We start from the raw sequence: 24900 nt of genomic DNA, 5'->3' as shown, positions 1-24900 counted from the left end.
TGTCACATCCATTTTTCCTTTGTTTTAAATACAAAGTCTTCATATTCTGTCTGAGATCAAAGCAATCATATTCCATGTAAACTTTGCTTGATTTCATGAAAGTGGAGGAGCCCATAATTTTTGATTAGCAAGTTTTAGGTTCAGGAATCTGTCTCAAGCAGTAATCTCTAGTATAAAGAGCAACATTTCAATGTTTGAAATCTATGGTAATTTCAGTTTTGTAGAAACTGGGCAAAAAGGAAGCCAGTTTAAACTGGTTGGAAAATACAGTAGTTTATCAACTCTTTGTTAGTATTTTATCCAAATAAAATATATATGCACATTTAATTTTCCTAAAAGTAGACATTTCAGTGCTAAGTTTCTAAGGAAACACTACATGAAGGGGCTAATATCTTTCAAACTCATGTAAAAGATGCCATTGTGATTAAGCCAGAGATATGCCTGCTATAAGACATAAGAACCTGATTGTTTAGAGAGATCCTTTCACCTGAATATGGGTGGTGCAAATTTTTCTGTGCACACAAAGGAATTAGTCAGTCGGGGGCAGGGGAGGGAGTGGGGTTTCTTGTTTGGGGTTTTGTTGTTTGTTGGCTGGTTGTTTCTTTTTATATATATTTTCTATCTTAACAACCATACAATACCAAAATTAAACAGGTGATAGGCAGTGACACAACAAATTGATTAAGGGCTTTTTAAAGGTTAGTAGCAGTCTCGAGGCTCTAAAAACACTCCTTAAAAGTCACCGTACATGATGTGCAATTAGGTGGCTGAGATTCTGCAAAATTTGGCATATGTCAGAGATAAGATTCCCTGCAGAGTTGCTCTGACTGCAGAATGGATGTGACCTTTTAGGGTCATAAAAAACATTAGTAGAGTTAAAAATCATGCATTCCCAAGTATTTAAATATAGTTCTAAATACTTCAAAATACATACAGTCATTGTCCCAATAGCCAATAAAGTTTAGTCTAGAGAAAAACCCCACAGAACTAAACTCACCTTGGTGAACGTGGTCTTGCAAGGTCTCCAGGGCCCTTTACCCTTTAAATTGGGCAAGACAAGGCAATCTCAGACTTTGTTCTGAGCTTTCAATAACATTTTTCACTATGGCTTACTAGAATTCTAAGAAAGAGGTAATACAATGATCCTGCAAAATTCTTTATTTCTTCTCTGAGCTTGAACACAGGGCACAAAAAAAAGTGAATTTAAATTGGCATAAAGTTTTGCACAGATATTAAGTTAATTCACTGCCTTCATTTGTTTATCTGGTAAACTGGTAGATCTTCAGAGAAAAAATAGGGGTTTTTTTTAATTCAGAATTTACAGTACTGGTCAAATAAGTTTTTGTAGGATTTGATCCCAAACATTTCTCTGTTTTGCCTCCAAGGTATTTCTTTTTGTTAGAATAACTTGGTGAAAGGCACATAGTGACAGGAGAGACTGGCTGTGGACAGTGAAAACCCACTGAAGATTATTACAACCCTTCCACTGACTTTAATAGACTTTGGATCAGACACCTAGGAACAGAAAAACATGATAGAACTGGCTGAAAATATGATAGCAGACGTGGACTACCTTAAAACTGGATGTTGCAGAGAAAGCCAGAGCAGTTGCAGCAGAGACTCTCAGCTGTACCTTGGGATACCCTGTAGGACTTGCTGTGTAGGGCTGGGGGACTGAAAGGAAGATACTGAAGTTTTCAGAACAATGAGGTATCAATGAAATAGTTACAAGTGAGGAATATCAGGTGAGGAAATCAGTTGCCATCTGCTATCCTTTATGGTCTTAATTGCACAACAAAGTAAACAGAACATATCAAACATGATTTTTTATGGTTACTGTCAGTATGAGAGCTCCTTTTGGAGGATTGGCTTCTTTTCCCAAGCTGCTAATGACAGGAGGAGAGAAAATGGCCTCAAGCTGCACCAGAGGAGGTTTAGGCTGGACAGTAGGACACATTTCATCACAGAAAGGGTGATGAAACATAGGAATGGACAGCCTGGCAGATGTGAAGTCTGGAGGTGTTTAAGGCTGGACATGTCACATAGTGCCATGGTCTAATTGATAAGGTGGCATTCAGTCATAGGTGTGACTTGATGACCTCAGAGGTCTTCTGCAACATAACTGATTCTCAATTGCTTCAGGTATTTTTGGCAGCAGAGTAGGTTGATAATTATTTCAACTTCACGGAGAAAACAAATTCACTACCCTTCCTACCCTGCTAATGAGATGTGAATGAACAGTGGAAAGGATTGCCATGAGATGGGCACATTGATCATCACTCTACACTTAAAGATAGTGAAAAGCAAAGGGTAAATTAGAGGAATTGAGGAGCTTCAAAAAATGCTTTTAACATCTTCGCTGCTGCTTTGGAAAAGATATCACTCTCTTAAAAGGCACATTAAAACTAAGGAAGTGACAAGACATAGAAGGTATGTTTGGCCTCAGGGCAAGTACCATCTGACACTCTTGTTTAAAACGAGAGTGAAGCAGTTAAGAGTTGGAAGTGAATGTTCTAACAGGAAAAAATGTGATACATTTCAAGAGAAGGTCTAAGAGTGAGAGACTTCAGATTTTTTTGCTTTCTTTGTTTTAAACCCTTTGTATGTTTTTTAAAAGGTTAGTGCATGATTTCCAAATATCACTGCACATCCATGCATCGGTGCATTGTTTCATAAGCCCTGGTCTCTTTCACTGCTTTAGTGACCTATCAGTGCTGGGAATCTCCATCTTCAGAGGTTTCTGAACTGATCTGAACTATAAGTAATTGAAATGTCTTTGAAAATTATATCATGAAGGGGAGAGGATATGTGTTCAATATCAGGAACGATTTTCTAGCAGTGAAAGTATGGAAATTTTACTGTTAATTGTGAAACTAGTGTGAAGCAGAAAGCTTAAGTTTGTGAGTCACGTTCTTGTGAGATGATTCAATCAGCTGAGAGGGACTCAATGAGCAATGTTCTTAAGTAAGGAAGCAAGCAGAATGCAATCCCAGTTTCAGGTGATCTCAGGCAATATCTGAGTATATTAGCCTAAGCTGAATTTTATGCTGCAGCAACTTGACAGATGTTGACACCCAAGACAGTTCATTTGCAGCTAGCTTGGTTATCACTGTACTAGATTTAAATCTGCACCCTCATGAATAAACTGAACTGATACCAAAAAAAATCCCAAAACCACAAAGTAAAAAGATGACATTTTTCAGTTGCAAATGTACAAATCCTATGAGGCTCCCTAATAACTCCACAATGAAAGGAATAAGAAATTCTTATTGTGGAAAAGAAATTGAACATAACTGGCATTCCTGAGACTTGATGTGATGATTCATGACTTGGATGCTAATATAGCTGGTTATTGCATATTGAAAAAAGAGAGAGCATGTGAAAGATGTGGTACGTATTCAGCATTCTACATCTCTCTCTCTTAGAGCTCCTGGCAAATCAGGAGCATAGGCTTTAAATGCATCTAGAAGAAATGTTAACAATGACAAAGTACAAAGCTGTTACAGACTATCAGATCAGATGAGTTTCTTTTAAAATGCATATCAATAATGTGTTCAAACCAAGAAAGAAATAATGTGTTCAAACAAACAAAGAAATTCTTACATAAAATAGGAGCTATACATTTGAAATTATGTGCATGTGATGATAAAGAAATGTTTACTGAATAAAACAAAAAAAAACCCCAAAAAACCAAAAACAAACAACAAACATCCCAAACAAACACAAACACCACAGGACAGATATTGACTGATAGTACAAGTATACTGATAAGTACAAGATGCAAAAGTGTGGATATAAAATCTGAAGCATTTTGCACGAGAAGAATCCAACATTAGAATTTTTTTTAAAGGTCACTCATGGAACACCTATTTCACTTTCCACAAAATGCTCTAAAGTTTTCTAATATCGTACAGCTAAAAAACTGCAAATCTCAAAGTTTAAGATTCTAACTTAGAGTGTTTCACACAAGATTATTTGAGGACCATTAGTGCTGCCTCGGATTTTTACCTTCTGTTGTTATTCATTTCTTGTCAGCAAACCCTCTTCTCGGGCTGGCTGCTGCTCAGCAGTATATCTGTATTTTTAGACATGTGACTTAATTTAGTTTCCTTCAGAGTGAAGGATGGAAGTTCATGTAACTGCTGCTCCAAAGTTTCCAGAGTCTTTTCCACTTGGGGAAGAAGCATCATTTATCTTTAAATTCATGTGCATTACATACAAATCACCTTCTGTATGCAATACCTCTTTCAAAACCTACAGAGATATTTTGATAGTGCTCATAGATAACTTGAATAAACCTTATCCTAGATGTGGTATCCAGAGTTTCCAGATTTTTCCCTTCTAGGAACTGTCAAATAGAAAAGCCACAGGGGAGATTCCTTTCTGCTTCTAGCCCCTAAATGACTTCCTGGTAAACTGAGGATACCTGAGGAAGCTGCAGACAGTACCTATTTGCAACTCCAGCTTCTGTGGCCTGCACCCTTATTCTTGGTATGCATCACATCTGTCTCTGTGGCATTATAAAAAGGTGTAACTGGTAAGGAAATGCTTCCTTTTGAGATTTGTCATCTGAGTTCACAGGATTTGCAGCATTCTACCATCTGGAGATGACAAATCAGTAGCATAATAGAGGTCTTCCTCATTATTTTTTCTCCTTCTAAACCTTGTTCTTTTTTCTAGTGCATATAAAGGCATAGAGATAAAAATCATCATTCTTGAGTGAAGAGAATTCTATACTCTCTGATATGAAAATATACACAGGTCTTGCCCTTGTATTTATATGAAGCAGAGAGGTCAAAAGGACTAAGATTAACTATTAAAAAAATCACAAAAACCTTAAGCAGAGAGGATTACCTGTGCAAAAAAAAACTGATGTGAAAATAAATTAGAGAGATATTTTCCTCTCCTATTTACAAAAAATTACCAGAAGTGTATCATTGAAGATACTGGGAAACCCCACAATATAACTTAAATATCCTGGGTCCTGATATGTAATCAAAATAATGCAATGAAGGTGCTGGTCATCTGCTGAATGTCAAAAGCTGACTGAGATCTTTGGAAAAGAAAAACAAATTCACAGAAAACCTCTCACATTAGCAAATAAAGTCTTACATACAAGCCTAATCATATGAGATCTTGTAATTTTACCAGCCTGTGCAGAATTCCAGCCTACTTTGCATCTTCCTTGATCTTCTCTTATATTTCTGTCTTCAGCCTTTCTTTTATCCAGCAATATGAAAAAAAAAAGAATTAAAAAAATACAGATTTTTTTAAAAATAAAAATCCTGAATATTTCTTACGCATTTGCAGATAAAGGACTGTCCATGGCTGACCATGACAATATTGCCAAGCTTGAATTGTATACTTAAAAGTAGTTTTATGGGAAATAATAACTGGTCTGAGAGTTAGCAGAGGCTGATCCCTATGAGCTGTATCACACCAAGTGCTACTAAAGGCCATTGTCACCCCTTGTCACCAATCTGAGCTGTGCAGGATGGAAAACTTACTAAAGGGCAACCAACTTGAAATACAAATAATAAGAATGCAATTTATATTACAACATGATCTGCTTTAATTTTCATCCATTGAGCTACATTATGCATTCACTTAATACCAGGGTAGCCTAAGTTGGCCAGGATTAAGTGACAGGAGAACTTGGCTGGTTAAATTGCTTTAAGGTGATTCACATGGTGCTAACAGTGTAGACATCAACAAAAAATTGTGGTGAATAATGAAATAGAGAGAGACAAATAACATGCAGTTAGCTGAGGCTAATTTTACCAGCAGGTGCTGAATACAGTCCATAGCTATTACAGTGCTGAAAATAAAAAAGCATACAGTAAATGTCTCTAATGCTATAAGTTACAGTCTACATGTTACTGAAATTGCATGCAGTCATCCTGTATTCTGAGGTGTCAGTAACAACTTAATTACTAGCCTTTTGCTCTTATAATGTTTACTTTGAGAGGTGTTTCTGCGGAAAAAAAAGTAAAAAAAAGTAAAAAAACAGTTTTAAAAGTAGAAGGAAATATGCCTGGATGCACAATGGATAGATCACAGGCACTTGGGAGCATTTACCTTATGTGGATTTTAGTTTCCATCTGTGTGTCTCATTAGCATTAAAATCCTGGAACCACCGTAATAAAATTGATGAAACATATGCAGCCATAAAACCAGCTAAATTCTACATTTGGGTGAGTGGTATTTTGACTCTGGATGTAGGCAGGACCAACTCTGAGAATACTTGGCTTGAATCCCCTCAGGCAGTGGAAAACTTGAGTTTTAGAACCTCAACATTTTTGAGTAGGGTTCTCACTTCTAGGCATCATATTTACAAAGGAATTTGGATATATACATTCTCCTGGGTTTCAGTGAGAATTAAGATACATAAGATTAAGATAGGTGAGTTAAAAGACAACTGAAGAACTGAACCAAAGCTTATTATATAAAAGGGACATTGTCACTACCAGGTTGTTTTCTTTTTTCTATTCCTGCAGTTAAATTTTAAAAAAAAGAGTAAACTTACCTGAAATATTAAAAGAAAGACTAAAATGCTGTCTACTGGAGAGGCATCCTGGTTGTTCACAGAATCACAGAATCTCAACATTCTTTATGTTTTTTGATGCCTTTAGTATTTATAAGAATTTTTTTTGTAGTAATGCCAGTTCTCTATTGATAGTGGCAACAAAGTTTATCAATTACGAATTCATAATTCCAGTTGTCGTGTCTAATCAGGAAAGAAAAATTCATTGCTTTAAAGGCATGAAAAAAATTCTCATTGCAATTAATTGAAAACTAGGTCAACAGCCACTCCAGACAGACAGTGATAGCAAATGGGGGAAAATGTTACACAGAAGTAATTAAGCATTTGCTATATTAAATTGTGATAACATTCTTTCAACATTAAGCACTGACATATAAATTTGAGAGCAGGTTCTTTTGCTTCATGTTATATGCAGTTTCAGGACTGCAACACAATGAAAATGCCACTTTTCTTTTGTGCCTCAGTAATTGCTACGTGATAAACATGCACACATTCCACATGATAATGAGTGGACTTATATATAGAAACTAGTAATTATATTTTCTTCTTTTGTTTTTTTTTTTATTAATTGGTAGTTAATTTATGCACCTGATTTTTCAGGTGCCTGTACATAGTCATTAAAAATGACCTCCAAGAAAAACAGGAATGCTGAAAAATGAGGCAGGATGGCAGGCTGGCTGTTACTAAGTATAGCCCTTTTCTGTGTTGGGAAATGCTCTCGTAAATACAGTAATTAAACATGACAGAAACTTTCATAAACTTTTCAAATTCAACTGTATTAAAATGTTAGTAAGAGACCTCTCACTATTTCTCTTCCAAATCCCTGTTTACTACTTTGTTACAAAATTCACTGTAAGCTGAAATCTGATGTTTATCATAATATTCTGAAATACTAAACTTTTGTATTGTTTTCTTGTGTAAAATCTGCCTTTTTTCTCTCAGAATCTGAAGAAATGGTTTATTATGCTCCAGTTTGAAAAATGAAGCAAGAAAATGAAAGAACAAATTTGTTTTAGTCGACGTCGAATGAACAAACTAAAAATTTAGTCTTGACATTAAACTGTGAGACCACATAAAAGTAATCACAGGATGCGTACAATGACATCAACTCTAACACAGATGTCCTTAAAGCTGGCAAGTTGTGAAAGATTGGCTGCCTCCTTCTATTAATAAACACTTTACAGTGGGGAGTAGTGCATAAATGTAGGTATTCATTTTATGGAATGAATTTATTGTTAGTATTTGAGATTCAGAAATACCGGTGTACGTAGTATCCACAATGGCTTTATAGATAGGAATCCAAAGCCTACATGTATTGTCTTTAGGGACTACGTCTGCCTCCCAGTACTTCCACAGAAGCATTAACTTTTTCATCTGCTTCTGGTGTCAGGAAAAATCACTTTTCTCACTAGCAGCCCCACTAAAATTACAAAAATACTTTAAAGGAATGTTCACTTGCATTCTTTGGTCAGGCCAGTGTAAAATCAGGACTGTCAGTCTTAAATGACCTTCCCCTGTCATTGATCCACTGTTGCTTTACCTCTGGTACACTTTGGAATACACTTGTCACATCAAAGATGTCTCTGAAGGTAGATTCACTGCTTGGTAGAAGAACACCAACAACTTTTTGAGTTTTGCTCTCGTCATGCCTGAATTCCTCGCTGCCAAAGGGACCTGAGGAACTGCTCAGTTCCTCACTGAGTTCTGCAGTGATAGAAAGACAATTTTTCAAAACTATGTAATGTCCAGTTCTCTACTGTGAAATGTCAAAGGTCTTTAAAATCACTTAAAAAAAACATTAATTCCAACAGGATGATTTCTTAGGTATCCTAAAGTTTAGTATCCTCCTATATGAACTGGTAGAAGAATGTAAAGATGGCGGACTGATGTCAGTCTGAATGTTTGAGATAACATCTGAGTATCAAGCAATAACCAATCCACTCTATTGTTTTTCACCTGTCTTTTTCTAAGCTTACCAAAGCTTCATAACTCAAACAGAAATGCTGAACATTTTGATTGGGCTCCACATTTTCCTCAGTACTTGTATGGTAACTAATACAGTGGACTATAATCAAAGCTTTATTGAAAACTAAATATTAAATAGCAATAGAAACTCAAATAATACGAACACCTCTCTAGAGCACTGATTGCCTTATACCTTTCATAGGAGAATTTTAAAAGCAAAATAAAATGTGGATTGATTATACTTCAAATATGGAATGGCATTAGGTATTGTACAAGCACGGCAAAATTTTCTCAAAAGGAAAATGCACACTAATAAGTAAAGCCCACTCTGTTCTGCTTCCTTTTTCATTATAGCTGATGTTTCATTTTAACATGTACATTTGAAACTCACTTTGTGTTTTAATGGAATGCTCTGGGCCAAATAGATCCCTGGTGTAACATTGCTTGTGCATGTCAGACAACTATTACAATTTCTAATGGCATGAGTTTGGGGTGGCTGCATTATTCATGTGGGGTATATTGATAAAAAGGTCATACAGGTCAATGCATTAATTTAAAATACTTCTACAGGTCAGAAATATATTCTTTATATACAATTAACATGTGTGCTGATAGATTTTGCTTTTTTAATTGATGAGTACTGATATTATTTATTTTACTCTCTGTTGATTAGGTCAAATTTCATTAGCTACTATTTGCAGGCTCTGAATGAAATTGAGACTACAGTAAGCTTTAAATTAGAAGGTACCAAAACAAATCCAGTGTTGCAGCAGATTCTCATTCTCTTAAAAGATTAATGGAGAAGACTTGTAGAACAATTTCTGTATCCTGTGGCAATTCATTCAGCATATTCATTATGCTGGACATCATATTCTGTTGGAGCATTTACAAGAACTTTCTCTATTTTTTAGCAATAAAGCTCCTGAATTTTCTTCATTATGAAACTAACATTTGGTTCTACAGGACTGTCTATAAGAAAGACTTGAAAGTGTTCATTATATTTCTACATCATTATAACAATATCCTGGAGTTACATTTTATGTGTTGTGGTGACTTTATGCCCTTTCTTCTTGCAGTTCCTGCAACAGGAGATGCAGCCAAAGAAAAATTACATCCTCTCTATATTGCTTATACATTATTCCTGTTCCCCCTGGAGCTGTGGTTTCAGATGTGAACTGGAGGAACCCAAATAGGTCTTGTAATTTACAACATGAGCTAGACCATTCACAGGCAGCTCCAGCACTTAGTATGCAGAAACATGAAGTAGAAAACCATCGCAGAGTTTCACAAACTATCACCTGACAGGAATAAATGCTTAATTTGAGTGGAGGGCCATAGACAATATCCTTCATTTCACATGGCAACATGATGGCTTTGCCTTAAGGACTGAGTGGTTCATTATAACGAGCCATGGCCAAGAGGACACTGCAAACAAGGCCTGAGCACAACGAGCCACACCTGAAATGCGTGGAGGATCTGAGCCCTAGTGTGGACCATGGATCAAAACTGACAGGGAATGGTACCTGAAACTGCTGGAAGGGAGTGCTGTGATTTGATTGCATCTATATTTGGCTTTAAGGACACTTGATATTAGAGGCTGGGGCTGGAGAGAATGTTATGTGGACATCCAACAAGTGTAGAAGCAGAGGGCCTGAGGTGGAGCTGCTTCTGAATTGGTGCTGAGCCTCTGCCCAAGGGCTTGACACAGACTGGTCAGAGGGAGTGCCCCAGTCCCTGGACTTCACTGTTCTGACTCACTGGGTAGTTAGGGTTGGTTAGTAGTGCATATGTGTATGAATTTTTTCCAACAACAGCTTTTTGTTGCTCTACTTACATTGAACTTAGCAAAGTCATAATGTTTAGAGTGACATCATTCCATTCCTTTTGCAGTGTTTGAGGCTAGAACACACAATCCAGGTTTTCATCACTTTTTAGAAGTCATTTACCAACATTTGCCTTCAATCTCTCCAATTGTATTCATGAAAAATTCCGTAAGTCTACTGAATTGGAGAAACCTGAGCCATTGTCATATTGGGAGCGTCTTGTGCTCCCTATATCAGTCAGAAAATTAAGTCTTAAAAGATCCTTGTGAAAGATACAAGGTTAGGGTTTAGAGAACTGGAGCAACTAGTGGTAAAAGTGTATTACCAAAGAGCAAATAGATACTGCTTTGAAAATTCTCCTTGTTTTGAGCATATCCAAAAGTAGCTAACCTAAATTCTTTGTGATCAGAATAAAAAACCCTGCTGATCTTGTTTTTCAAGAAATTATCCTGTGTTAATTATTGAACAGATGACTCACTATTTCCACAATTTCCTGTAAACATACACATATTTCATGAGCTCCTGTGGGAGAGGAATATTTTAGAAGCATGAAGCCATAAACTTATAATTACCTCTACACTTTGGCAATGTCTGACACATGTGGGCCAAACATTCTTTTTTTTAACGGAAGATTTACATTCTTACTATGAAGACCAACTCATTTTTTATTTCATAGCATTGTATTTTAACCATAATTTCTTTAGCTATGCTTCATGTCATCTTATTAGTGTAGGTTTGCAAACAGAACAGGGTATACAGAAAGCAATTTGTTAATCAAATCTCTTCTGACTCTTTTATCCTTTCCTCTAGTAATCCCTACATGTTCTTGGTATTAATCACAAAAAACTTAAGACTTGTCCTTGTTAAAAATTCAGCTCAAGAATTCAGTATGACCTTTTACATCTAGGCCCTGATTTAAGAGCCAACACAGCTAAAATCATAAGATAGTATGCTGCTGTAGCACATTAAAAGGTCAAATTTAAATGAGTTCAGGTTGACATACTGTTCTTTGTCTTAGGGAGGAATCATTTATGAACTTCATGACTTTTTCTCAAATGGCATATATTGATAAATTTAGGCTATAATTACATAAGAAATACTTAACATTAAGTCCTAAACAGTCATATCAGAATCAAGAGGTATTTAATATTTGCAAATTGTGAAAGATAAATATATGCATTGGTGTTTGGGGGTGATGCCTTCTACAGTAAGGACCTCATATGTGTGCAACAGTGTGTTCCAGACTACCTACTGTGAAGGGAGAGTCCTGTCCTCAGCAGAAAGTAACTTTTACCTTACACTGATTACTTATGGTAGTTTTAACAGCCAAGACTGAAGGAATTAAGCAGTTTTAACAGCTAAGACTGAACAGGACTAGTAATTACCTTCAATCACCCTGTCAAGGACAAGGGCTGACTCTGAATGTTGAGTTCAAAAACCCTTTCCTTCTTCTCCATTTCTCTGTATGAAGTATCTGCGTCAGCTGTCAGGGGTCCGGAGAGCAGGCAGCTGGTGGAGACTTATTATTATTTTTCTACCCCCTGTTACAAAAGAGTACATCTTTTATGTTAAGGTCTTGCAGTGAGATCCATTTTGCCCATAGAAGGTCACAACAAGGTCAGCATGTCACTCTAAAAACTTCTCTTCATGAAGAAATAAGTCCCACATTCTTGAAGTCCCAAATTAAAAAATCTATCTCACTTGTCCTCAAACCACTGTGTCCATATACATACGTATGCACACCTGGGCATATATATGAATCTATACATACACATATATACACACTGAGACCAAATGTAAATAATATGGGTAGGGACTCCAACCACTGTTTCAACTTGTTTCCTCTGAACAGCTGCATTATGCTCTAGTGGACTTTTTTTTCAGTGTTGGACTTTTGCCATTGACTTCAAAGGAATCAGATTCAGGCTGCTGGGAAAAAAAAAAGCAAATTTTGAAACCAATAAGATTTAAAAAGCCTGGCTTTGAAAGTCATCGTATGAAGCTCCGAGTTTACTCTCCCCTACATAGAAATAACCTGTAGGGGGGAGAATGGGACCTTTAGATAATTAACTATTCAGTAAGTCTTAAGCAGCTCAATAGTGCTTTTTATCTTCAAAGTGCTTTTTAAACATTAACTAAGTAATCCCCTCAATCCTCTGAAGAAAATAATTTGGTATTTATTATCCTAGTGAAGAATTGCTGTAAATTAAAAGGAAATGCTGAAAACAGTACTTTTCATGTACATTAAAAAAAAAAAGGCAAAAAAAAAGCAGCATTTCAGGCTCTGCATCTGCATCCCCAAGGTACTTAGTCCATTTCAAGAGTTACTGTTCCAAAGTAAATGTGAAATCTATATGACTGCCCATTGTCAGAGATGGAAAACCTACTGTAGAAAGTAGCTGCCTCTGAACTCCACTAGCCTCCCAGACAATTGTAATCCTAAGCAAACTTTCATAGCACATGCTTCAAATAGCCTTCATTGTCATGAACTGCCCTGATTTGTGCAAGAAGGATTTGACTGCAAATTCTCACAGTGGAAGAAATTTTCTATAGAGAAATGTAAAGTAGTGCGCCTGGGAAAAAAAAAAAAACAACCAAGAGATACTTAGAAGAAAAATATTACCAAAAATGAGTAAGAACCCATGGTTGTGACACACAATTCCATAAAAATATCAACTTGATATCCAGTATAACTAAGTAAGTAAAGCAAATGCTAATAATTATTAATAAACATTCAATGGGGTTTCCTTTTAAGCATATATTTAAACATAATTTCACCACTGCTGTATATTTACAATTACATACACAAATGACTGAAGAATAATTTCATATATGATTTCAGGTTTTGGTGTTATTTCTTAACAATGGAATTTGCACATTTCCTACATTGTTTTCCAAGCAAATGGTGTTTCTCTAACAACTGAATTATCATGCATGTTTGAGCTTCTCAGACTTACAGTTGTATCAAAAAGACTGAGAAAGAAGATAAGCTTAGCTTGCATCACCCAAGAAGTATGTTTGTATAGGTGAACTTTGAATATTTCAAACTTGTAATTTTTTTCTATCTCTAAGGCCACTGTACATGTCAGGGTTTTCAGGGTCTACACTCTAATACTACCACATTACCACCCCCCCACCCTCCTGCCAGTTAATTTAAACTGCCCATGTTTCCAGTATTTTCTGTTAGGTGTACCCTTTTCCTTAATATTGCAATTTTTAATTAAACATTTATTTCTATTTCCACAAAAACCTTTCCACCAAGACCTCTTTCCCTCAGCATTTTAGTGTATGAACTCATTTTGGTTAAAACGTCAAAACCAGTAGACATTTTAGTAAAAATGAAAAGCACCCCACTATCTAAAATCCTGTAAAGTGAAAGTAGTTTCAGTACTAGAGGCAGGAAAATGATGTCTTCCTTCTCACTGAAGTTCAATGTTAGCCATTGTAACTGATAACAAGCAAGATACTAATGAAGTGTTAGCCATTGAAAGGAAACCACAATGGCTCCAGCTCACATCTCAAGTTTTCTACAGTTTACTTTCTACTTGACAGTCAGTTTACAAGCTAAATTTTCCTCCAAATCCAAATATTCTAAAACAAGGACCAGAATAAATAATTTCTTAGAAATGTTATTTCTCTCAGTCTGCTGGTTCAAATTCTACCCAGAGCCAAGGTACAAAGATGTTAAAGGCTTTGCTATTTGAAAGCCTTAGCTACTGAATTTTTCATCCTTAATACATATTTAGAAATGTTTGCCAATTGATAGAAATGTTAGAAGTACATATAACCTCAGAGAACCAAGGCTTTGAAATTAATCAGCTGTAGAGAAGAGAATAAGTAGAATTGAATCTGCTACAATTTTAAATAATTGAATTTTCAGTAATAAAAAAAATCAGTAAAAAAATCATCAAAAATTCCTCGTGTTGTATACAATAATTACATACTGGGAGAGAGGTATACCTGCTTAACTGTTGGAGACAGGAAATTATTTTAATGTACTTGGGTTTGGAATATGCATGTCAATTCATACCTTCTACATAAACTTCAAAGATTAATCCAATTAATGAAATATCCTTTTCTAAAAGGCATCAGGCAAAATAAGAGAATGACCCAAAAATCAAAAAGAGAAATATTTATAGATAGTAGATATGCTTCATGTAAAAAAGTAAGTCATGCTGGACATTTTTTAATATTCCCTTTTGAACAACTCTTTCGCTCTCCAATCAAACTTCTGACACTGCCTGCTATTAAAGTTATGGAGCTGAATTAAAAGGAAGAGGACTGAACTAGTTCAGTCATTCTTGGAAAATTCAACTACTCAAAACTAGAAGTCCTACTGTACTTCATAAAGCTCAAATCCTGACCAGAACAGTGACAGCAAGTCCCCCCTTTTTAGGCAACTATCACAAAAAGAAAGGTGCATAATTATTTATGCTGTAGCATTGAGACTTGAGGCTTAGCTCCAGTAGAACCAGCAGCAGTACTTAAAAAGGACTTCCTTAACAATGGGACAACTGATTCACCATGTAACTAATCTATAAAAGACACTTTAGGTAATCCTCCATGAGCAGAGTTATAAAATATTCATGGGGTGCCTCTACATCCAGTGTATAACCAGGATACTGTTTCTGGAGATGCCATTACAGAAATATCATATTCAAAATGTGAACATCTGGTAATCAAATGCATGGCAGTGTAGTACTTACATGAGACACATGATTTATTCCCAGGAAAGAATATTAATTCTAAACACAGGGCTTCCAGACTTTCTGGAAGACAAAAACATGAAAGAGACTGGGGGAAAGTAGAGCTGTGTGTATCAGGAGAAAAATCAGATCTGAAAAATTGCTATAGTGAGCTTGGAGAAATATAATGAATCAATCTGGGATTAAGCTACTAGATAGGAAAAAGAATAAGGACAGAAGCACAAGGGATGTTGTAGAGACCTCCAGGGCAAGAAGAGAGGTGAGAATAAAATTCTGCTTAAAGATGAGGCAAGAAAAAGAAGGAAAAAAAACCCCACAAGACTATGTGAATTCGTAATTCCAGGCCTCTAATTACCAAAAACCTCAGAGACACAGAGGAGGAGAAATATAGGAATGAAGATGTAGTGAATGATTAGATCTGAATTAATTAGAGACACCAAAACTTGTTGAGAGCAAAAACTTTACTGCTAAGCATATTTGCTTGGCATTAGATAGAGACGAGAATGACATTAACACTTTCAGAAAATTGAAATATTCTTGAAAAAAATTCAGTGTGAGGAGTTGATAGCTGTCTGTGTTTCAGTACAGTAATGCATGGAAAAAAAATCTTCAAAGGAAAACCACTTTTACAATCCACTTACACAGACTGGTTGAAAAAAACAGGAAAAAAATGTGCTGAGTAATGGACACAAAAGACAGATTCTTCATCTCTGTAATAGTTCAGCTCCATTAACTTTTTCATATAGTTCAAGACAGGAAGGATCCATTAGATCATCCATTCTGACCCTATATGTCATAGGCCATTAGATTTCATTTTCAGTTCTACTCAGCTTAGTAGTTTATGTTAAATATCTTACAGAAAAACATCTATTCTTGATTGAAGGCAGGGAGATGGAGAGTCACGTTGCCCTTGGCTTTTTGCTCTGAAGGTTAAATACTATTGCTACAGCAAAATTGTGCCTTATTTCTTATTTGAATTTGTTTGGTTTCAGCTTCCAGCCAGGAGTTTTCATTTTTTTTCTGCTACCTTAAATAATCTTTTAACATTTAGTATGTTTTTTTGTACTTCTACATCATAATTAAGTCACTTCTTCTTTGGGAAGCCATGCAGAACAAGTTCATTTTTGTAGAGCCTCTCTAAAAGTCAACTTTCTCTAGCTTTAATAAATTTCCCTTTTTTTAACACTTCTGTTTTTGGCAATCCACACCCCCAGTTATTGCACTGGTCAAAGTAAAGCTAACCTCTCTACCCACGTTCACTCACACTTTGGTATTAATAAAACACTGTAGGAGTAGGAGATTACACAAAGTCAGTTCAGTTCTCTACAATGAACCTATAATTTAATTATCTTTCCTTGCAAATTCTACAGCCGATAGGATGAAAAAGTCTTCTAAACTCACTACCAACTTCTCCTCTGGCTCCACCATTTCCTCTGTATTTGATACAGGGCTGCCTGAAAATTCTGGGAAACAGGATCTCTGTGCTGTTTGATAAGGCATTTACGAAAAATTATGACCAATTTGTTTTCTCCTCCTTCTTGTCTCTTTTTGCTTGTACCAGTAGTAATAGTTTCAGGAGAAAGAGTAAAAAAGTGCAACACAACCCTTTGGTTTCCTTCACATGCCTGCTTATTGTTTACTTTGAAACTGCTGTCAATACCATCCTTCAACCAAGGCACTAATGATGCTTCAGCACTTAATAGAAAATATTACAGTCCATCAATGAAAATTTGTGTTCCATAAAGAGAACTTGTAGAGCAGACTGACTCTGTATATGCTATTTATTTCTACTGATAATTTTTCCTAAGTCACTTCCAGTTCTGTTTTTGCTAAATCACTTTTGAGTTATGCAGCCATTTGTAACTCATAGAAATAAAAGACAAAGCATTAGTTATCTTTTTGTAAAGTGTTGTGTTAATGTATTTAATTTGTATCATTTGGATTTTTTCTAAGAAGAGGATATGCATTTATTTAGGACATATCAACTCATATAGTTTTTGTAACACATATTAAGGTAACAATAAGGTAGCTCTACTCATAAGTATTTCTACCACTAACCATGTCTGTGTAAATAAATATCACACTTTTTTTTTTCCAACAGTAAACTCCAAAAAAATGTGCATCAAGGGATCTCTCACTGAGATGGCTACCTTAGGCATTTCCCTAGGTGACCTCTTTGTATCATTTGAGCCTTACATCCTGATTTTGTGATCTAGACTATTTTAGTTCTTCTCAGAAAATTTCTTTCTCTCCTGTGCTGAACTAAATGGTGCCTGGAAAAGAATAAAGGAAAACTCAGCGCAGTCTGTGATGATTTTCTTTCTTTTTTGAATTCCTTGACTGATCAGAGGTATTTATTTATTTACTTAGAAACCTTACTAAATCTGCCAAAAACTAGTAAGGTGCCATGTCATAAATTAAACAATAGGTTGTTTACATGTCCTGCAATAAACCTTTGGTTCTACCCAGGCAAAGATGAGTTTTCTAATAAATCAGTTACAGCACTCAGACAGATGGCTCAGCTCAAAATGTTGAACATGTCTGTCCTTTCTGATCTTGGGTTAGTTTCTATAATCTCATTATTCAATTCAAGCAACCTTTGGGTGACCACAATTTCGCAATGCCAATGCAGCACTGATAAGACTGATGAGAGTAAGAAGGATATGCAGGCACTGGGCCTCTCTGTTTGGTGTACTTTAACTTTTTCCCATTGCAGAATCCGTGTCCCCTGGCCAGCCTACAATTCACAGGGGATGCAGAGCAATGCAGGGATTGGCAAAATAACCTGTCAGAGTTTTAAAGTCCTTTTGGTGATAACGATTGACTTCCAAACCCCCATAATGCCATCTATAAAACCCTATATAGTTGATTTAAACTGAGTGATAGTGAAAGGAAAATAGAATGTTGCTGAGGTAACTTCTGTTCAAATCAGATTATACAAATACTATTCCTTTAGGAATATTCTCTGTAAATCTCCCAAGTGAAGATGAGACTTACTTTCATCCCCTTCAATAAAGTTCCCTTTTTTGATAAGGTGGTGTACTTTTCTGAGTGTTTTCAACAACTATGGAATAAAGCATCCAGAACTAGGATAAGGGCTAAAATTGTAGTAAATAATATAAAATTAAGAAATCTATTATCAAATTAGTGAATAAATTGAAAATATTTTACAAAAAATAATATTTTTAAAATATTGAGAATAAAACAAGTGGTCTTATTATGAGTTGATACTGCATCAAGTTATAAATTTTATAATTTTAAAGTGGTGACATAATAATTTTTAAATTTTTTACAAACATGAAGTATTACTTAAAGACAGTTTTTCAAAAACTGTCATTAACAATGGCACAGAACAACATTATTCACCTGTAAAGTTCTCACTTCAATCTCTTGTCCTTGATCACACAGCAAATCTTTGAAGTGTACTTACACATCACTGATTTCTTTACACTGGAAAAAAGCATATTTTCTAAAACAACAAACCATTATTCCCTGGCACTCTACACCAAGCCATTTAAGACTTGTAAGACATAAACTACAAGTTCTGGTTAGCTCTTTTTCTTTCTTGACCAACATTGCCTAGAGTATTTAGTGAATTTTCTGCAGACAATTCTGAAGGCAAAGCACTAGAAATAAGAAGTTACTGAATCAGAAAATTGTTGGTTTCATACCACCAGTACTCTTCCCAGTGAGCCCAGAGAAGGCTACAAAGATGATCAGAGGGCTGGAACCCTGTCCTGTGAAAACAGCCTGGGAGAGCTGGGTTGGCTCAGCCTGGGAAAGAGGAGGCTGCAGGGAGACCATGGAGCTCCTTCAGTACCTTAAGGAAACCTACAAAAGAGCTGGAGAAATGCTGTAGTGTGTAGTCATAGGGCAAGGGGAAATGGCTTTAAACTGAGAGGGAGATTTAACTTACATTTAAGGAAGAAATCTATTACTGTGAGACACTGGCACAGGTTGCCCAGAGAAGCTGTGGGTGCCCCACTTCTGGAAGTGTTCTGGGTCAGGTTGGATGGGGCTTTGGGCAACCTGGTCTAGTGGAAGCTGTCCCTGCCCGTGGCTGGGGCACTGGAACTAGATGATCTCTAAGGTCCCTTCCAAACCAAAGTCCTTTGATTTCTCTTGACAGACAGATGGATAATCATGAACTCCTCATCTTTCAACAGAGCATTTGCATTGCAGCTCTGGATATAGAGGTTTCATTCATGGGGTAAAAGTCTATTTGTGCCATGTACTTTTGGAGCAAATTTTCATCATACACACTCACCTCTTTGCAAACAGAAAAGAAATGGTTCTTACTGGAGGAAGAGGATGTTTCTGTCAGAGTACTGGACTTACCTGTTTACTTGTTGAGCGTGTGAGGAACATGGGTTCATGGCTGGGTGAACTTGTCTAAGGAGTACAAAGCAGGTTCACTACACTTCAGCAATTCACAACGGTGAAAACTGTCTTGTTAACTATTCTGAGTTCTGTGGGCTGGTTCAGACCCTGGATAAACTGTAGACAAAATGGAAAGCCGTTGACTTTCAAAATTCATTCTTTGCTCCTTCTTTGCTTTTTCTTTGCCTTCCATGAAGTTTGAACCATGAAGAGTCTGAGAAGACACAATCTATGGTTCATGTATGTTTTGAGTCTGTCTCATCATATAGAAGAAAAAAATCTCATGTTAATCAGAAGAAAAGCACAAGCTTTTAAAAAAAAAAAGATGGAAAACACTATTTTTACTCTTAAAAATTTAGGTCAGATGTCACCTACATCTTTCCAGGTAATTAGCAAGGAGAAATAGCATTGAAAAAATAAGTAGGTAGGAGGTATTTCAGAGCATGCCTCTAAGGGATAGCAATAATTTAATAAGGGATAACTAGCATAGTATAGCACAGGGGAAATTCTACCCAACTAGCTTTGTGGATATTATAGTGGAACTTACAATTTTTAACAGCAGATGACATTACTGATTTATATTTTTAGAAAGCCTTTGATGCAGTTCCTAATGACAAACTTCTACTAACTATAGAGTTCTACAGTCAGATAGTGAGAATCAGTTAGTACCTAATTAAAACAAATGTTCAAGCCCAGCTCAGTGATCTAGCTCACTGAACACAGTTCTTGTTCCATTGAAGTCAATCTTCAAGACTTTTTTTTTTCTTATTTTAAACAAACATAGATTAACAAAGGAATTTTCACCTAGATTTAGTCACCTTGAAACAGGTTGACTGAGCTTGTTGCTCATGATTCCTCTTTGGGTATTTAAGGTGGAAGCACTGAGCCTTCTGGCAGCTCCTCTTTTGCTCCAATAGTTACCAAGGAAATTTTGGTGACTAACAGAGTGATAAATAACTTTTGCATGTTTGAATTAAATCTGCTAATGAATCCAGGCTTGAAAGCCCTTTAGCAGTCACTGAATCCAATGAGTATCAACAATAATGATTCCTTCTGATTTTGGATTTCATTTACCTGTATAACTGTCTTCAAAGTGGAAGATGCAGATAATATAGTCATACAAAAGAGTTGGTGTACTGCAGAATCCAATTTAATTTGTCTCATTTAGGTCACCAAAGAGTATATTCTCCATCTATTGCAGGAGAACATACTCCACTAGTATTGAGGTATATCTGAATATAACAAAAGCAAGTGCATTAACTCTTCTGTCACAAAAACAATTAACTTTACCTTTTAAAGACCGATGCTTCTAGGAAGAAAATGTGCCATTTGTAGATGAGAGTAAATTGATTACAAAAAAAGCTAAAGGCTGTGGCTTATTTATTTCAAATTTTTGAAAATCCAGAATTACCCAGAATCTGTAGGGAAATACCAGCAAAGGAAATTTCCAGATATATGAACAAATCTAATGTCAAACGGCGATTTTGCAAAACTGACAGAACATCATCATGCCAATAATTTCTAACTAAAGCAGTCCTCCTGTATCCAGTTAATTAAATAAATAATCAGAACTTTGTGAGATCTCTTCTACCACTGGGTGCAGTTTCAAAATATATTGAAAAGCACCTAATAACAGGATACTATAACTAGTTTCCATTTCTTCCATCTATTACTTAATATTCATATACAGTCTATTCAATATGTGATCACATATACAGTTAGTCCATCATTTCAGTATTAAAAAATATACCACAAAGGCCCCCAAAAGACTTGTTTTCCATGAGATCACTAAATTTAGGGAAGAGAAAACACAACTGCCCATTTTGAGAACATCCCACTGTTAGGCAGGTATAGCATCTACTATTACTCAGTCATAATATTCAGATACTCAGTAATTTGGGCATTTTAATTTCTACTTCTACCTGCCATTGCCTGCTGAGCACCTTTCAACTCTCGCTGAAGCCAATGGGAGATGAAGAAACCCGGTACCACACAAGGACAATTCCCACTGAGCCGTCAGCTGAGATCTGGTACCTCACAAACAGCAGACATTCATGGACTTACAGGCTGTAGCTGCTCTGATTTCATAATATATTTTCCCTGAGTTAAGCATAAACAGGCTGAATTTATGAGGACATCCTCTGAGATTCTGAGCACCTGTGTTTCCTTTTAAGCATAAGCCACACTGAAATACAAACAAGAAATAAATACTGTTCAGTTATACACTGAAACTATCCTGTTTAACAAATATGCAGGACTGAGTTCTAACAAAGAAGTATTTGCATGAAAGTCCATGTGCACATAGATTTACACAGAGAGAGGAGAAGGCAAGAAGAAATAACCGAGAAAAAAAACCCTGATTTTGATGAACCTTGTTAGCAAACTAATCACATGCTGTTACTTCTATCAAAATACATCTGCAAGCTAATGAGACCCAGCATATTATTATACAGCACCCCAAGACTGCTGGCAGCTTGAAAAATAAATTAAGACAGAGGTTTTGCCCCCAAGGAGTCTACAGTGTAACTTTAGGTATGACACAGGGTAGCAAAATGATGGGGAAGAAAATTGGGAACAAAAATGATAAATGTTACATAGTGTCATGGTGTGCATGTCATAATGACTGCTCCAGATATTTAAAATATAATTACTTCCTTTGTCCTCTATATCTTCTAATGTTACACATCTTTGACACTTGGTGTGCAGACACAGCTGAACTGGAAGGGTTTTTCTGTACATGTGCAAACATGTGGAGCCAATTGTTTGGGTCACAAAACACTCACTGTTTTTTGATGTACAGTTGTTTTTGCTACAGAATCGGAGCTCTAGCACAGCTGTTTCTTGCAGTCCCATTCAGCTTAACATCTACAGAAAATGGAAAGCCGTATGAAAAACATACCTGCACTTAATTAAATGCAAAACATGGAATTGTTCCAGGAAAAAATTATTAAGAAAATGTTCGCAATATCTGATGAATAAAAAATGATATCTGCTTGAGACACTAGAAATTTCTATTTTCCTTTTATATATTTCCCTCCTTTAAAATATCTGTAACTTGATATTTTTGCTTTTTAAACATTTTCACATTCCAAGTCTGCCCATTTTTTTTGTTCAGTTGCTAAATCATGCATAAAACCATTGTGTTTAAAGTGCATTCTTCAAAGATATGACAGAAGTTACAGTCAGAAATCTCTTTGTATTTATAGCCTTGTGTAGAAGGCTAAAGAGTACTCACCCTCATTCTATTTTTTTCTAGTCCAACTTTTATTTATGTGTTTGAAATTGGTGGGATGACTGACAGATCAAATAAGCAATTACAAGCAAAAAATGGCACCAATTGTGCTTATTTTGGAGAACAATTTTCTCATTGTTGTCTAACCAATAAAAGAAAGGGATAGATATTCTTTGAGATAGCTTAAAAATGAAAGGCAGACAAAAAAGAAAGTAGATCAATAGAGAAATCAGAGACATTAACCAACAGATAATATGAGACCTTTGAGCGCTGAAAAGCTTCCAAAAATCCATTTTCAGGCAATGTACATAAAGAGCTAGATAAGGTAAAAAGAAAATATTGAAAAATATAAAATTAGAGGTATTGTTAATTATAAATGCATTTTGCATCACAAAGGGAAAGACACAGAATATATTTCAAGCAAAATTCACAAACAAACATCTAAGGGAGAAGTGAGGGAAGCGTCTCAGTGGGAATGCCTATTAATGAACTGGATGTTATGGTCTTCAGACTTCAGTCAGGACCATCACAAAAATCTTTGTTCTTAAGAATTCAATTTCTCATCTTGACTCACAATCCATTTGGAGTCACGAGCAAACAGGACAATGACACAATGTCTTTTCCATTGCTCTGCTTTCTTCACCATTTTTTCCTCTCTGAATAGATAGATCCTGAATGGGCATGGGCCTGCTCCTCAAACTGAGGAATAAAAAAGAAGTGCACAGTGGAAGCAGGGACATGTGGCCTGGGAAGAGAGCTGGAACGTGGCTTGTATGTGTAGGAATAGGATTAGGAAAGATAACGCAAAGATATAATGGGACTTGGAAAGGGATGTGAAGAATAACAAGGGAATTCTGTAAGAACCTAGGTCAGAAACGATGAAGAGACCTAACCTGCCAACCCTTCCAGGAAAATTGCCTGGGGTGTACCACAGCTGCTTCCTGGCCCTTTTATGCAGGGAAGGTTCCCACAGAAAGTACTGGGGAAACAGACAGTGTGCTCTGAAATTACCTAAACAAGCAGGTGATCTGTAATGGGTGTCTGCTTTGGCTCTGAAGTGCTGCTGAAACCAGCAGTTTCAACATTAATCCAGACACCTGGATGTAGCACGTATTATACACTGTATCATGAAGAAAATATGCAGTCACAATGAACAATCCATTTGCAGAAAACTTTTATATGGATTTAAAAACGTGGATATGACTAACGTGCCTTCTTCAATAGATGAACAGAGACTATAGAGTTTAGCCAAAATTACTGGGTGGAAAAGTGATGACAAAGTAATAACAATTGCCTACAGATTATTTCTAAAAGAGTGAAAGCCTCTATTTTTATGGCAAAACTTCTTCCTCCAAAATGTTGATCCAGTCCAACAACAAAAGTCTACTTAGGCACTGCACTATGAATAACAGGTAGGTAATTTGCAGTGAAACTCAGGCAATCAGCACACCTTTGGAATGAAAATACAGAGAGAAGGTACAATACACAAAAATAAGTCTTGTATTATTTAAGCCAGACTACTATTTTAAAATGCATGGTTTAATTCACTGATGAAATTGGGAAAGAATACTTGCAGAAAATAGACAATTTATGCATATCTGTATATTCATGGACAAATAAATGCTGAAGATGTGTAACATCTCGTAGCATAAATTTATAAATCATGGAATCAGGTCTGGTTGCTATACAACGGAGAATACCAGTGATTTCACAGTCTCCAACTTCTACTAAATCAAATGTTTATTTTAAATGCGGTATTGGGAAAAATTTGAATCATGAGTGGTAAAACTAGTCCAATTTTGAGGCTTTTCTTTGCAATAGCACTCTGGATCTTTGGCTAACAAGCTAGTTTTTCAAAAGTTGTTGGGTGAAATCTGAAGACATGGAACATATGGCCACGAAATATTTGAATCCTCCAGGACTTTGAGGGGGGGGAGGGCAGGAAAGTAACAGTTCTATTGAGCTTTGATGATCAAGACTATGATTTTGATTGTACAAAGGGCTAATGAGGGAAGTCCAGAATAGCACATGCCATTCCTTCCAATTAACTAGAATAATTTTTCCTGCCATAAAATGAATACCATTCCATAAGTATTACATAAAATATAGCACAGAATTTATTTCATATAGAAATAAAACCTGGATTATTTGATTATTGATACAGTAGTAAGTGGAGCAGCAATACAGTCTGTATGCTAAAACTCAATCAATAGAATTAAAAATTAGAGGTGGTTGAGCTGGGAATATACC

General features: G+C 36.0%; 1 long non-coding RNA gene across 4 annotated transcripts in view; it reads right to left on the bottom strand.

Annotated features, from left to right (window-relative positions):
• Positions 1–5548: 5548 nt before the first annotated feature.
• The window catches only part of LOC135305872 (uncharacterized), a 56595-nt gene continuing 37243 nt past the window's right edge, over positions 5549–24900 (bottom strand). For 2 of the 4 annotated variants that reach the window (XR_010366859.1, XR_010366860.1), the window contains exons 2-4: positions 19377–19535; positions 11718–11841; positions 5549–8248 (exon numbers count right to left, since the gene is read on the bottom strand). This is a non-coding gene — a long non-coding RNA (uncharacterized LOC135305872). Of the gene's footprint in view, positions 8249–11717; positions 11874–19376; positions 19536–22201; positions 22284–24900 lie in introns of all 4 variants that reach the window. The other 2 variants (XR_010366862.1, XR_010366861.1) reach the window with 2 other exon arrangements.

The sequence above is a fragment of the Passer domesticus genome, chromosome 8 (genome assembly GCF_036417665.1).
Source record: "Passer domesticus isolate bPasDom1 chromosome 8, bPasDom1.hap1, whole genome shotgun sequence".
Lineage (NCBI taxonomy): Eukaryota > Metazoa > Chordata > Aves > Passeriformes > Passeridae > Passer > Passer domesticus.
This window is presented reverse-complemented; position numbering and strand designations above follow the sequence as displayed.